This window comes from Gadus macrocephalus, chromosome 4 (genome assembly GCF_031168955.1).
Source record: "Gadus macrocephalus chromosome 4, ASM3116895v1".
In the NCBI taxonomy this organism is placed as follows: domain Eukaryota; kingdom Metazoa; phylum Chordata; class Actinopteri; order Gadiformes; family Gadidae; genus Gadus; species Gadus macrocephalus.
In genome coordinates this window covers 20,975,382-20,989,023 of record NC_082385.1, presented here as the reverse complement: position 1 = coordinate 20,989,023, position 13,642 = coordinate 20,975,382, and positions in this window count along the sequence as shown.

The window sequence follows — 13,642 nt, the reverse complement described above, 5'->3', positions numbered from 1 at the left end:
CCTGTGAAACTGTTATGTGTCACAGCCTGGGCTACTGTAGTAAATCATTTATTTATTATATTTTATAACGTTATGTATAGCGCATCGCAGTGCTTTCGGCAGCTGGTGATTGTTTCCAAGTTTTTTTTTTCTAATTGTTGTCCATCCATGTCTTGATATTTCCATTAAGATTCCATTCTGTTCTGTTTCTAGAAGTAGCCTATAGTGAGCATAATGGCAGGATTTATAAAAGCTTGCAACATTTGCCAGACCCATGTCAACTTTGAGGAGATGGAGCTGCTGGAGGTTAGGTGTAGATGGATAAGAATAAACCGTATGATTTCTGATATTTGTTCATAGTGGTTCTGCCACACCCCACAACCAATTACATTATAGAAAGAAGGGCCATACAATCTGTAGGCCTATCCATAGAATATTTTCGCGTAGGGCTAAATTAATTTTAATATTGATTTTCACCTATCAATCCACCTACTACACGGCAACTCTATAGCTACCTTTCTGTAAGTGCCAAAACAAACGTTAGCTCTTAATGCTAACTCGTCTAAAAACAACTACTGTATAACATGTGTCACACTATTGATACAATGATTTGTGTTGATTTATAACAACGTTTCATTTATTTGCGTTCGTGATTTTCACAAGCCCTCTGTTTTCACAAGCCCTCTGACAAAGTCCCAGCGAGCCAAGTCCCAGCCAATGAGGGATGAGTTCCCTCATGAATATTCACGAGCTTCCCGCTACCACCCTGCAAAAAATAAACTCGCAGCCCGGTGGGACTCTCTAAATTGACGCCACTTCGACCTGGGCGGGACTTTACGTCCTACGTCACTCGCTATGGGTGTGCATGTGTGCGCGTAGCCGTTTGTCTCAGGGATCTGTGCACGAACGATAGTTATGTTATTATAACTCTAGTTCTATGATTGTAGGCGTAGCCGTCTAGGCTTCGCCTTATGGGCTTATCCCGTGCGCGCGCCTGCGCGCGCTGAAAATTCAAACTATGCACCTATCAGCGTGGGCACCGCCCACATTTCCCACGGTATCGTGTCTATATAACGCGGTGTATACCGTCGCTCATCCTCCAAGCTTTTCTTTCAGCAATTGGAGGGTACAGCAGGTGGGAAACTAGACGGCTACGCCTACAATCATAGAACTAGAGTTATAATAACATAACTATCGTTCTATTTCATGTAGGCTACGCCGTCTAGGCTTCGCCTTATGGGCTAAGGTGAAGCTGCGAGCGGAGCCCGATCAATGTACTCCTGCTGGACCCCAGTCAAAAAGACCTAAGTCACCAGAACACATTAAGACTCAAAAAGCCAAGGAAGTGTAAAACACAACAGCTTTATAAAAAACTAATTCCTCCTAGATCAAGCAAGGCAATGATCAAGGGAGAAAAAAGTGAGTCTGTAAAGACTCCGGCTCTATTCCGTGCTTCATGGAACCCATGAAAGGAAAAGAAAAACCAGAGCAACTAGGTTTCCATTAGGTCCGCTACCACCGGGGGCGGAGCTACGGAATTCGGCTCTCCAATAATGGGACTCTCTCGGCCGTTTCTTATTTGAAGAAAACGGCGGGAGTGCCATACTGGTAAACAAAACCACCAGACAATTGGCGAGCCAATAGAAAACCCCCTAGCCTGTTTTTCATTTGAAAAAAGGTGGGAGAGTAAGACTGGTAATCAAGTCCAACTCGCCAGCCGGCGAGAGGAAATCCAACCACGACGCTTTAAAGAACATGTCTATATTCTTAAGCCGTAAAAGGGGTCCCGGACTCTAGCACAGAGTTGCCGAGTGAGCCCCTGGACATGTCTAACATGTAAAAACGGACAAAGGGGCCGGGGGAAGACCAAGACGCAGCCGCGCAGATGTCTTCCACCGAAACGCCCTTGAGTAGAGCCGTTGAAGCGGCCACGCTCCGTGTGGAGTGAGCTTTAACGCCCAACGGTGGCGCCAAGCCCTGCCGAGAGTAGGCTAGGCAAACACCCTCACATACCCAGCGAGAAAACCGCTGCTTAGAGAGAGCGCGGCCCCTGCTAGCGTCGCTATAACACACAAACAACTGTTGTGTGGAGCGGAACGCTGCCGAGCGATTCACGTACATAGCCAACGCCCGAACCGGGCACAGGAGATGCAACTCCGCCTCCGCCTCACTAGAATGAGGCGGGGGGTGAAAAGCCTTAAGCACAATATCCCTCGACCGAAAAGAACTATTAATGTTCTTCGGGAGGAACGCAGGATTAGGTCTGAGCAACGCGAAGGAGCTGTCCTCGTTTAGCAACAAGCAACTCGGGCTGACAGACAGAGCGGTTAGCTCACCGGCCCGCTTGGCAGAAACCAAGGCCAACAAAAGCGCCGTCTTAAATGACAGGGCATCCAAAGGGGCCTGGGAGAGAGGCTCGAAAGGATCCCTGGACAATCCGCGCAACACGGTGGGGAGATCCCAGCGTGGTGTAAGCACGCGTGAAACAGGCCTAACCCGTCTAGCCCCACGCAAGAATCTCTTGACCAGTGGATGGCTGAAGATCGGTCCACCATCACAGCCTGCATGGCCAGCCGAAACGGCTGCCGCATAGACCTTGATAGTGGAGAAGGCCAAACCTTTTTCCAATAAGTTTTGCAGAAACGAAAGCACGCTTCCCACCTCGCATTGAGATGGGACAGCGTGGTTCGTCTCACACCAATTAGAGAAGGCGCACCACTTCGCCGCATAGAGGGAAGAAGTAGAAGGCGCACGAGCACTCTGAATAGTGTTGATAACCGTCTCAGGCAAACCTTTGCCCTGCAGGATCAACCTCTCAGGAGCCAAACCAACAGCCGTCCCGAGACATCGGGCGGGTGGTGCACCGTCCCGTGGGCCTGTGAAAGCGCATCCGGCCTGAATGGTACTGGCCAAGGCGCCGACCGCGAGAGCACGGCCAGCTCTGGAAACCACAGAGCTGAACGGTTCTCCGGGGCCACTAATATCAGGGACAGTCTCTCCTGTCTGACCCGTTCCAGAAGAGGAAGGATCAGCTGGAGCGGGGGAAACGCATACAAGAGAGCCCGCGGCCAAGGTGTGTGTGCCAACGCATCTACCCCCAACGGGGGAAGATCCCGAGGGCTGAGGGAGAACCACCACCTGCAGTGCGTGTTCTCCCCCGGGACGCGAAGAGGTCCACCTGCGCTGTCCCGAACCTCTGCCAGATCAGTCTGACAATGTCGGGATGTAACCGCCACTCGTCTCGGCGGGGACCGCCTCGAGACATGAGGTCCGCCCCAAAGTTCTGGGCGCCCGCGATATGCAGGGCTCTCAGACTGCGGAGATACTGATGAGCCCAAAGCCAGAGCTCGACCGCCTTTCGGTGGAGAGCAGGGGAGCGGACTCCCCCCTGTCTGTTGATGTACGCCGCCGCCGACACGCTGTCTGTCCTGATCAGAACGTGGCGGCCGCGCACCAGGTGAAAGAAATGCAACAGCACTTTCCTCACAGCGTCGAGCTCCAACACATTTATGTGTGCTGTAGGGGGCGTGCGCCACTCGTCTCCGACCGAGTGAGAGAGGCACGTTCCTCCCCAACCCGTCAACGAGGCGTCCGTGAAGACCACTACGTAGGACGCCACCCTGCCCAGGGGAACACCCTTGAGAAGGGCGGAGGGTCCTTTCCAATATTCCAGGTCTGGCGACACCGAACGGGGGACGAGGAGCACCCTGAGCTTGTGTCGCCTGGGGTCCAACCGTTGGCGAGCAAACCACCGCTGGAGTCTGCGCATAAAAAGCAGACCCAGGGGGACCACGGGGTGGGTAGCTGCCATCAGCCCCAACAGGCGCATGGTGGACAGTGCGGTCACGTTTCTGCGAACGTGAAAACGGGAGAGCGCCGACAGGATGGCGTCTCGCCGAGGAGGCGAAAGCATCGCAATCATGGTGGCTGAGTCTAGGCAAAGCCCCAAGTAGACTGTCTGCCGGCTGGGGAGCGGGGAGCTCTTCTCCCAGTTGATGGCAAAACCCAGGAAGGAGAGATGGTTTATCACCAACATGGTGTCCCTTCTCGCGGTCTCTTCTGAGTTGCTCAGAATAAGCAGATCGTCTAGGTAGAAGAGAATCCTCTTTCCCTGACGTCTGAGCGGTTCCAACGCCGTCTCCACACACTTCGAGAAGGTGCGCGGAGCCAGGGAATAGCCGAACGGCAGACACTGGTACTCGTACGCCATCCCCATAAAGGCAAAGCGGAGAAACTTCCTGTGCGCCTGCCGAACAGGGACGTGGAAGTAAGCATCCTTGAGATCCAGGGATGTGAACCAATCGCCCTCTCTCACACACCGGAACAATGCTCCGACCGTGAGCATTCTGAACTTCCTCGTGGCAACGAATCTGTTGAACACGCGAAGATCCAGAATAGGTCTCATTTCCCCTAACTTCTTGGAAACCAGGAAGTAGCGGGAATAAAAACCTAGGTGAGACTCGTGGGGGGGAACGACAGTGATGAGCCGTGCTCGCAGCCAGAGCCGTGCTCGCAGCCGGGTCCCGTAGCGTGGTCTCCACCAACCCCATAAAGGGTGGGGGACGACGCTTGAACTGTATGGGATGGCCCCATCTCAACGTGGTGTCCAACCACGATGGCAGAACGCACCGCTCTTGCCAACACGCATAGTGGTTGGAGAGAGGGCGAGCCGACAGCTGAGGAAGACCGTCCAGGAATAACCCGTATTCCTCTGCCCCTACCGCCTCCACACTGCGTGTGAACCAAGGGGGGCTTCCCACGAAAGGGAGGAGGCTCAGCGAGCGTAGGAGATGTACCAGAACTAGCAGCTGTAAAAAACAACGAGCTGTCTAGACGTCGCGCTCGTGCCCGCTGAACAGGGAGCGAGCCGTCCGGCCGCAGCACCTGTGCGCATGCGCTGTCCGCAGGCTGTAGCCACAGCGCGCGGACCCATCTCCTCACCTATAATGTGGGGAACCAGGAGACCGGTACAAGCGGCCGTATCCACGGGCTCGTGCAACGAGTCTCTGATCCGTCCATGAGGCTCCAAGGGACGCCGCTTCTTAGAAGCAGGTGAACCAGAGGCCATGTGAACACGCCGTCCGACCGTCACCCTACAGCCACCGGGCTGAGAGGGGGAAATAGGCAACATGGAGGAGCGCACCACAAGCGTAGGACGCAGGTGGCCTGGGGAATATCGCTCTTTAGGTACCATGTACTGCCGTTCGGCCGAACGGTCTTTACTCTTTTCTTTAATAGGGAAAGAAAAAGTAGGAGCAAGCGTCCGGAACTTCCCGGTCCGTGGCGCTGCTGCTCTCCCCGTGCGCGGCGGCTGCGGCTGCTGCACCGGGGCTGGAGTCGGAGGCGGTCCCATGGAACGCTGGGACCGGCCAAGACCGCGCTTCCTCTCAGCCTGCTGGCGGGAGGAGCCTGTGAGAATCGTCCCGAACCGGGAACGATTCTCACGGACTGACTGCTGGTGCGCGAGCACCTCGGAGAACCTGGGACCAAATAGGCCATCCGGCGCTAGTGGACCCTGGACGAGGCTGGCCCGCTCTCGTTCCGGCACCGCAGTGTGGGAGAGCCATATGACCCTTTGAATCATGGTAGCCCACGCCATATGCTGGCCGGCCGAAACGGCTATCGGCTGGCATAGCTGGAGGATGGCGCTGGAAAAGCGGGAAACCGCCAGCCATCTCGCGGCTTCCTCCGGGCCGTAGGCCTCCCTGTCAGCCGACAAGGAGACCATGGCAGAGGAGAGCAGGGCGATGTTGTTGACCGCCGCCGCGGATTGAGAGGCACAAACGAACACCCTGTCCGTTAGGCCGACAATCTGCTTCTGGAGGCGGTCGGGGGGCAGCGGCTTTTCGTTAAGGAGCCCGGCGCCCGGACAGAGAAGCGCTGCCAGGGGAGGCTCCAGGCGAGGGATCCCCCTCGCCTGAGTATCGGCCCACCCCTCCACGTTGGTGAAATCCGTGTAGGATCTTACCGGAGCCTTCAGGGTCGAAGGGTCCTCACCGGCAGCAATAAACAAGTGCTGCAAAGGCGGGAACAAGGGGCACTGGGTAACCCGCCGGGAAAAAGATGGGGTGCGAAAGCACTCGCCCTGCATATCGTCAGATACGGGGGCGAGAGGCGGGACCGGCATGGGAATCCCTTTGATGGCCGCCGCCTCACCCATGATCTCCCGGAAGAGATCGGTCATCCGGCGCGGACCCTCGTGTTGTATGACGGTGGCGGTTGTAACCCGAGAGCGGGAAAAACCGGACGCCGAGTCGCCGAAGACGTCGTCCAGGGAGGCGTCGATGATGCCATCGTCGACGTCAGGTCCGAACAGGTCGATGGCGTCAGCCATTTCCACCGCAGGGGAAAAGAAGAGATGCCTGGAGAGGATCCCCTCTTCAGGCAGCTCCCGGCAGGCGACACAGGAGACGGGGGCCGCCATAGCAGCCGCGGCGTGGTCGGCGCCGAGGCACCAAAAGCACGCCAAGTGCCCGTCACCCGGTGCCAGGGAGGCGGGACAGGAGGCGCATAGGAGTCCTGAAAAGGACCTAGCTCTAGGAGCACTCTCAGGTGGCCCTGAAAAGGGCCGTTTGTCCGCGGCCTCGCCCGAGCCGCTGCCACCGGCTTGGGAGATCCGTGTTGAAGTTCTCATCTTCTTAATTGTAGTTCTCAATTTCTCGCTGATAAGCACAAGTGCTGAAAGAAAAGGGAGGATGAGCGACGGTATACACCGCGTTATATAGACACGATACCGTGGGAAATGTGGGCGGTGCCCACGCTGATAGGTGCATAGTTTGAATTTTCAGCGCGCGCAAACGCGCGCACGGGACAAGCCCATAAGGCGAAGCCTAGACGGCGTAGCCTACATGAAATAGAACTCCCTTGCACTACAGGATTACGAGCGTCAGTGTGGTACGCGATGGAGGGTGGGTGAAAATCCTACAGTCTGTGATGATAGCCTATCATTGATAGGCTATATTTCTACAAATGACTTACTATTTCTAGCGATTAACATGACGAAACAACACGAACTAAGCTAACATTAGACTATAGCCATACCAGATAACGCCATACCAGCTAACCCTAACTATTTATATTAAACTCTGAACCATTTTGCAACAGACAACTGTGTGTTGGTGTGTCTTATTGCTTCCCACGTCTGCGTCTGCATCTTTCCCACTCCTGGCTAATAGTTTCAGCTTTTGTACTGTATATCAGAAATGATCACCCTGTACCACTCTGCTGACTTGTTGATGTTTTGTGAGCACTCACGCATTTCTCTAGGTATCTTGAGTTTCCTACTGGAGTCATCAAAACTTTGGACTTTGTTATTGTAAGAAATATTGTGTTGCAAAAACACTTTGTGTCTTACCGTTACCCTAACCTTAACCCCAGTAACATTTCTTCATCATAAACTACAAGTTACGCAAAATGGCATACAAACATCCAGTCCAATATGAAAGAAAAAAGCTGGTTTCATTAAGGAATCGAACCCCTTATCCCCGCGTTAATGAGTTGTTCTCTGACCACTAACCCATCGGGTCTTAGTACATGCGATTCAAGAGTTAACCACTTGACAATCTTTAAACTTCGGTTGCCTAGAAATTGTAAAGACAGTGATGTGTGTACATTGTGCGACTATCCGTCACTCGCGATGTGTGTGCAGTCCAAAATGAAAGAAAAAACCTTGCATCACTAGGGAATCGAACCCCCAATCATCAGTTGGTCGTTGGTAACTGTAAACAAAGAGATCGCATTTTGTTTAACTGCTAACTAACAAACGGGTTTATGCGTTCACTGAACAAAGATTATGGAAATAAAAGACCACTTTTCCATCAGAAAAATCATCAGAACCGTTATTACCAACCCATAGACACTAAAAGCCAAAACCTTTCTCACATGCACACCCATCGCGAGTGACGGCTACGCGCACACATGCACACCCATAGCGAGTGACGTAGGACGTAAAGTCCCGCCCAGGTCGAAGTGGCGTCGATTTAGAGAGTCCCACTCGCCGGTGGCGAGTTTATTTTTTGCAGGGTGGTAGCGGGAAGCTCGTGAATATTCATGAGGGAACTCATCCCTCATTGGCTGGGACTTGGCTCGCTGGGACTTTGTCAGAGGGCTTGTGAAAATCACAAACGCAAATAAATGAAACGTTGTTATAAATCAACACAAATCATTGTATCAATAGTGTGACACATGTTATACAGTAGTTGTTTTTAGACGAGTTAGCATTAAGAGCTAACGTTTGTTTTGGCACTTACAGAAAGGTAGCTATATAAATATTCTATGGATAGGCCTACAGATTGTATGGCCCTTCTTTCTATAATGTAATTGGTTGTGGGGTGTGGCAGAACCACTATGAACAAATATCAGAAATCATACGGTTTATTCTTATCCATCTACACCTAACAGCAGCTCCATCTCCTCAAAGTTGACATGGGTCTGGCAAATGTTGCAAGCTTTTATAAATCCTGCCATTATGCTCACTACTTCTAGAAACAGAACAGAATGGAATCTTAATGGAAATATCAAGACATGGATGGACAACAATTAGAAAAAAAAAACTTGGAAACAATCACCAGCTGCCGAAAGCACTGCGATGCGCTATACATAACGTTATAAAATATAATAAATAAATGATTTACTACAGTAGCCCAGGCTGTGACACATAACAGTTTCACAGGGTCTTTTAGACGAGTGAGCTAACGTTTGTACTTACAGAAAGGTAGCTATAGAGTTGCCGTATAGTAGGTGGGTATCATGTGTCACATTATTGCTAAAATGATTTGTGTTAATTTATAACAACGTTTAATTCATTTGCCGATGCGCTATACATAACGTTATAAAATATAATAAATACAAAAAGGATTTACTACAGTAGCCCCCGTGACACATAACAGTTTCACAGGGGCTTTTAGACGAGTGAGCTAACGTTTGTACTTACAGAAAGGTAGCTATAGAGTTGCCGTGTAGTAGGTGGGTATCATGTGTCACATTATTCGTGTTGATTTATAACAACGTTTAATTCATTTGCTTTTGTGATTTTCACACAAGCCCTCTGACAAAGTCCCAGTGAGCCAAGTCCCAGCCAACAAGTCCCAGCCAATCAGGGATCAGTTCCCTCATGAATATTCACGAGCTTCCCGCTACCACCCTGCAAAAAATTTTTCCGCAGCCCGGTGAACGGCACATGTGATTGGAATGTACGTCAGCCGAGAGCAACCAATAGGTTTAGAGCTAAATGGTCCCACCCCCAGGAACGTTTTTTTTTTTTTCAGATTCGACTGTCAGGAGTTTCAAAATGAGTGGCGTCAGAACACGTGACTCAAAGCTTGCGCCTGTGTGGTCAAATCTCTGAAAAGTCAGTTCTGAAAAAATACGTTGCAATGTCGTAAACGTACACCTTTGCAAGTTTTTAAAACAAAATATTCAACCTTTCAAAACGTATTTCTCAATGTATGAACACCTGTTTGCAGAATCCCATTTACAAGGTTTCAAAACTGGGCAACAATGAAATACACTGTTAGAACTGTGCCAGATTTGAAACTCTGCAAATGCGCTGGTGAAATTGTTTGAACTTTGAAAATGTGTTGGTGAAAATGATGAAGAAGATAAAATAGAACACAAAATCATGTTTACAGATGTTTGAATTTTAGTTTTATTTTTTTTCAGGTTATAATCTCTTTTTTCAGTGTTGCAAAACCTTTTTTACAAGGTGTTGAGTTTTCAAACCCAGACTTACAAGCCTTTGAAACTTTTTTTTTCAGGTTTGAATTATGGCAGGAAACTGACTCCATATTATTTAACACACACCCACAACACACAGCGCACCGCACACCCAACCAACGGACATGCAAGTCTCGGTAACGGTGGCGGCAACACTACACACAATAAACAACACACAAACAATAAAGACCCCAAACCCGTTAACCCTTCTTAACCTAACAAAAACAAATTGACAAAAGGCAATAAACCCCTTTTTCCCAACCGGCATCACGAATACCCAGACTCCCCGGGGGGGGGGGGAGTCGCCACAATATTTACCATCTGAAAATTCCGTTAGGAAACCCCGTATTTTCCAAAGTGTCTAAATGCGCATGTGCACCGTAGTTGGCCCAGCCTCAGACAGAGTCTGACTTAAACCTGTGTGTCTTGCTAACAGAGATACTACAGTGAGCCCAACTCTTGACCCAAAACTCAACATTGTTGGTTGGACTCAATTGCATTGCACAGTTGACATGAATACTTAATGTTTTATATTCATTTTACTCAGAAATCATAATGAGACCAACAATTTTAAGTTTTCGTTTTTTACAGTGTACATTTATTAACTAATGAAAATCAAGCCCAATCAAGATAACTTAAATGTAAGAGTTGATTGTAGGAATACGTCCATGCAATTGCTAACCCTTATTAGACTGTGGGGTGGAGGGGACAGGTTCATGGGGGTTGCGGATGTGGCTTGCGCCAGAATGGTGCTGCCGGTGTAACAGAGTTAGAAAGAGTTTTGTTTATGTGTGAGTTTCGCCAGAGTTAAGCAGCCTAAGATTGTATTATTTCTAATGGAGCCTCTTGTGGAGTTGTGGTGTGCTACAGGTCTGGTGTGTTTTGTCTGTTTCGTGTTGCCGTACCTCTTTAGAGCGGTGTTGCCACGAGACAGGTATGTGCATGCATAGTAACAGTTCTCCCCGTATTGTATTTTGTTTAAGGAGAAAGACATGATTTAGGTCAGGGATGGGCAACTGGCGGCCCGCGGGCAGCATGCGTGCGGCCCGCGTCCTCACTCAGTCAGGCCCGCACATAATAAAAAAAAGAAGAAAAAAGAAAGAATAATAATAATTGATCCGAGTTACAGAAAACTCGGTCAAGAAAGATGAGAAGAATTCATAGAATTCGAAGGCAAACCCACGCGTCTAGTTTGCTTAGAAGCGATCTCAGTCATTAAAGATATCCACTTAAGTCGCCACTACAACTACTACAACTGCTTGTTGGGTTTGAGTTCATTGAGTTGTTGCACTTAATGTTGGGCCACTGTTTTTCAGTTTTTTGACTTCATTGAATGATGATGTATGTGAGCCCTTTGCACTGATAAAAATACTGACCATTCATGTGGCTGTTTGAGCATGGAAAACATGAAATGAATGTATGTTGGTTAAATTAACATACCATACATAGGTTATGATTCTGGATGATTTTTTAGGTAGTGGCCATCCCCAAAATGCACCAGAATACAGGAAATCATATCTACCAAATTCAAAATTGTGTAGCTTCTCTCAGCTCACGTTTAGTTGAAGTGTGCAGTCATGTGGCCCTCCGATGGTTATGATGAAAAATGTGGCCCTCTTTATCATGAAAGTTGCCCATCCCTGATTTAGGTGGTATATTTTAATGCAGTGTTTTTATTAGTTGTTTAGCATGAATTGTGATGATTTTGGAATAGTTTTATTAACTAATAAAACGTTTATGATTATTTTCATCAGACAATGTGCATGCTAACTAGCTTAAAAGTTTGTTATGCTATCACAGTAATGTTACTGCATTAGAAGGTAAATGTATTTCATTTTGTATTCATACATGCAGAGCCTGTAGGGACCAACACCACAACATTATGAAGACAAATTGTTTGTTTGTCTTCTGTTCTCAGGTATGCTCCAAAGTGTGGTATATGAATGGCAATCTTGTATTTTGGTTTGTGTTAATGTTGTTGTTCATTGTTTTATATGATTACTGTGTGTGTTTGTTTTGTAATGTTTGAGAAGTGGTTGTGTTTTTAGGTATTATTTTTATATAATAGTTTAGTTAGAGCGGTGATGCCACAAGACAGAGCCTGTAGGGACCAACACCACAACATTATGAAGACAAATTGTTTGTTTGTCTTCTGTTCTCAGAAATAAAGAGGATAAAAAGTATGTTGTTGTTCATCAATTCCTCAACGAATGACCACCGTTACACTGGTGCTGTGACCCGTCGATCTTCTAGATCAGCTCAACGCCGATCGCCGTGGATGCTGCGTGGACATACAGATCAAGTGTGGTCAGAGTTGTTTTTGTAAATGGTTGTTCAGTTCTATAGTTGTTTTAATTTTGTTCGATGTTTCTATTTTATTTTCACATTTGGCAATACACAACGCAAGTAGGTGTCATTATGGCCGAGAAGCCAGGGTTTAGCGGTGATAATTTCTCTATTCCCATTTTCTCTAAGGGAAGAGGTATATTGAGAGCGGGCCCAAGTTTCACAGACAGTAATGTTGTTGTGGGGGGATTGGACTGTAGGGGGGAGGGACTTTCCCAATTATTAGCTGACAGCGGTAGGGATACAGGGTTAGGTCAGAACCCAGGTTGTACTCCTGTTTGGCAGTTCATGGGGGAGGGTCCTCACACATCCACACCTGGTTTTGCTGATGGTCAGGCTCTTCATCAACTTTCAGACATGATGGGACAGTTAGGTACTCAGATTGGGGAGTCCATTGTTGCCAAGTTAATGTCCGCTGGTGTAGTTAACATGACACCACAACACCACGACACATCGTCTCCGATACATATGGTTGACGATTCTAACGCTGTTAGACAGGAAGCCTCACACGTTACAGTACATGTCAAATCAGACAGAGAGCCACAGATATTCAGGGGCGACGGAAATGACAGATACTCAGTCCAGGACTGGATTGACTTGACTAAAGCTTATCTAAGAAAGCAAAAGTGTCCCGTGCATGAGCAGGCTGAAGAGATAATGGGGAGGTTGGTGGGCAAGGCCAGAGACATTGTGAGGATCAGCCTGCGTAGTGATCAAACACTCACCAGGGTTTTTTCTAAACAAGGGAACAGGGGCGCTGCGCCCCGATACTCCCGGCGTGCGCCATCCTACCGAAATGCCGACTGAACCTGTCAGACTTGGATCTGTACTTACATGCTGCTGTACAACATACACTATTTCTCAAAACGATCTTTTCTCCGCGAAAATATCCCAACACCACCACCTGACAATGTGTCTGATCCTCAAATAATTACTCCAAAAATATTCCGATCCGAATTGGAGTTTCCCAGACCGAGTCGACATGCTAACGTTAAAGTTATTAGCAGCTAGCTAGCTAGCTACTATGTATTTGAATGGGTTTTTGGTCTAGGCGCTAAGATGCTAAGCAAGTATACAAGACCATTCCAGTTCTCTCTGCACAAAGCTACGGGTTCCCTGTTACCAGGGAACCCGTAGCAGGGAACTAAATGGCAGCTGCACGGCCGAATTAGCCCAATAAAAGTGTAGTAACCCAGAGAACCAGCTACAACATAGTTTTCATCCAAACGAGCCGTCTTTAGCGAACGGTGAATTGCATTGGCTTCTACGAGCAGTCGGCTTTCAGCCGCGAGCTTAGGGACCGTCTGCAAAGTGCAAAACTGAATTGCATTGGCTTCTACGAGCAGTCGGCTTTCAGCCGCGAGCTTAGGGACCGTCTGCAAAGTGCAAAACTGAAAACGACAACAATAGTAACATTTCTATAGCGTCGCCATTATTGACTCTAGAGCCCCAAAACTTGTTCCATAGAGGCATGGCACAGGAGGTCTACCATGACTAACGCTACCCTGAACCACCTCCTCAGGATCAGTATTGAGGGGCCTGCAATTGATCAATTTGATTTTGACAAGGCAGTGAGCCGTTGGGGCAGTCTCAGGAACAGACG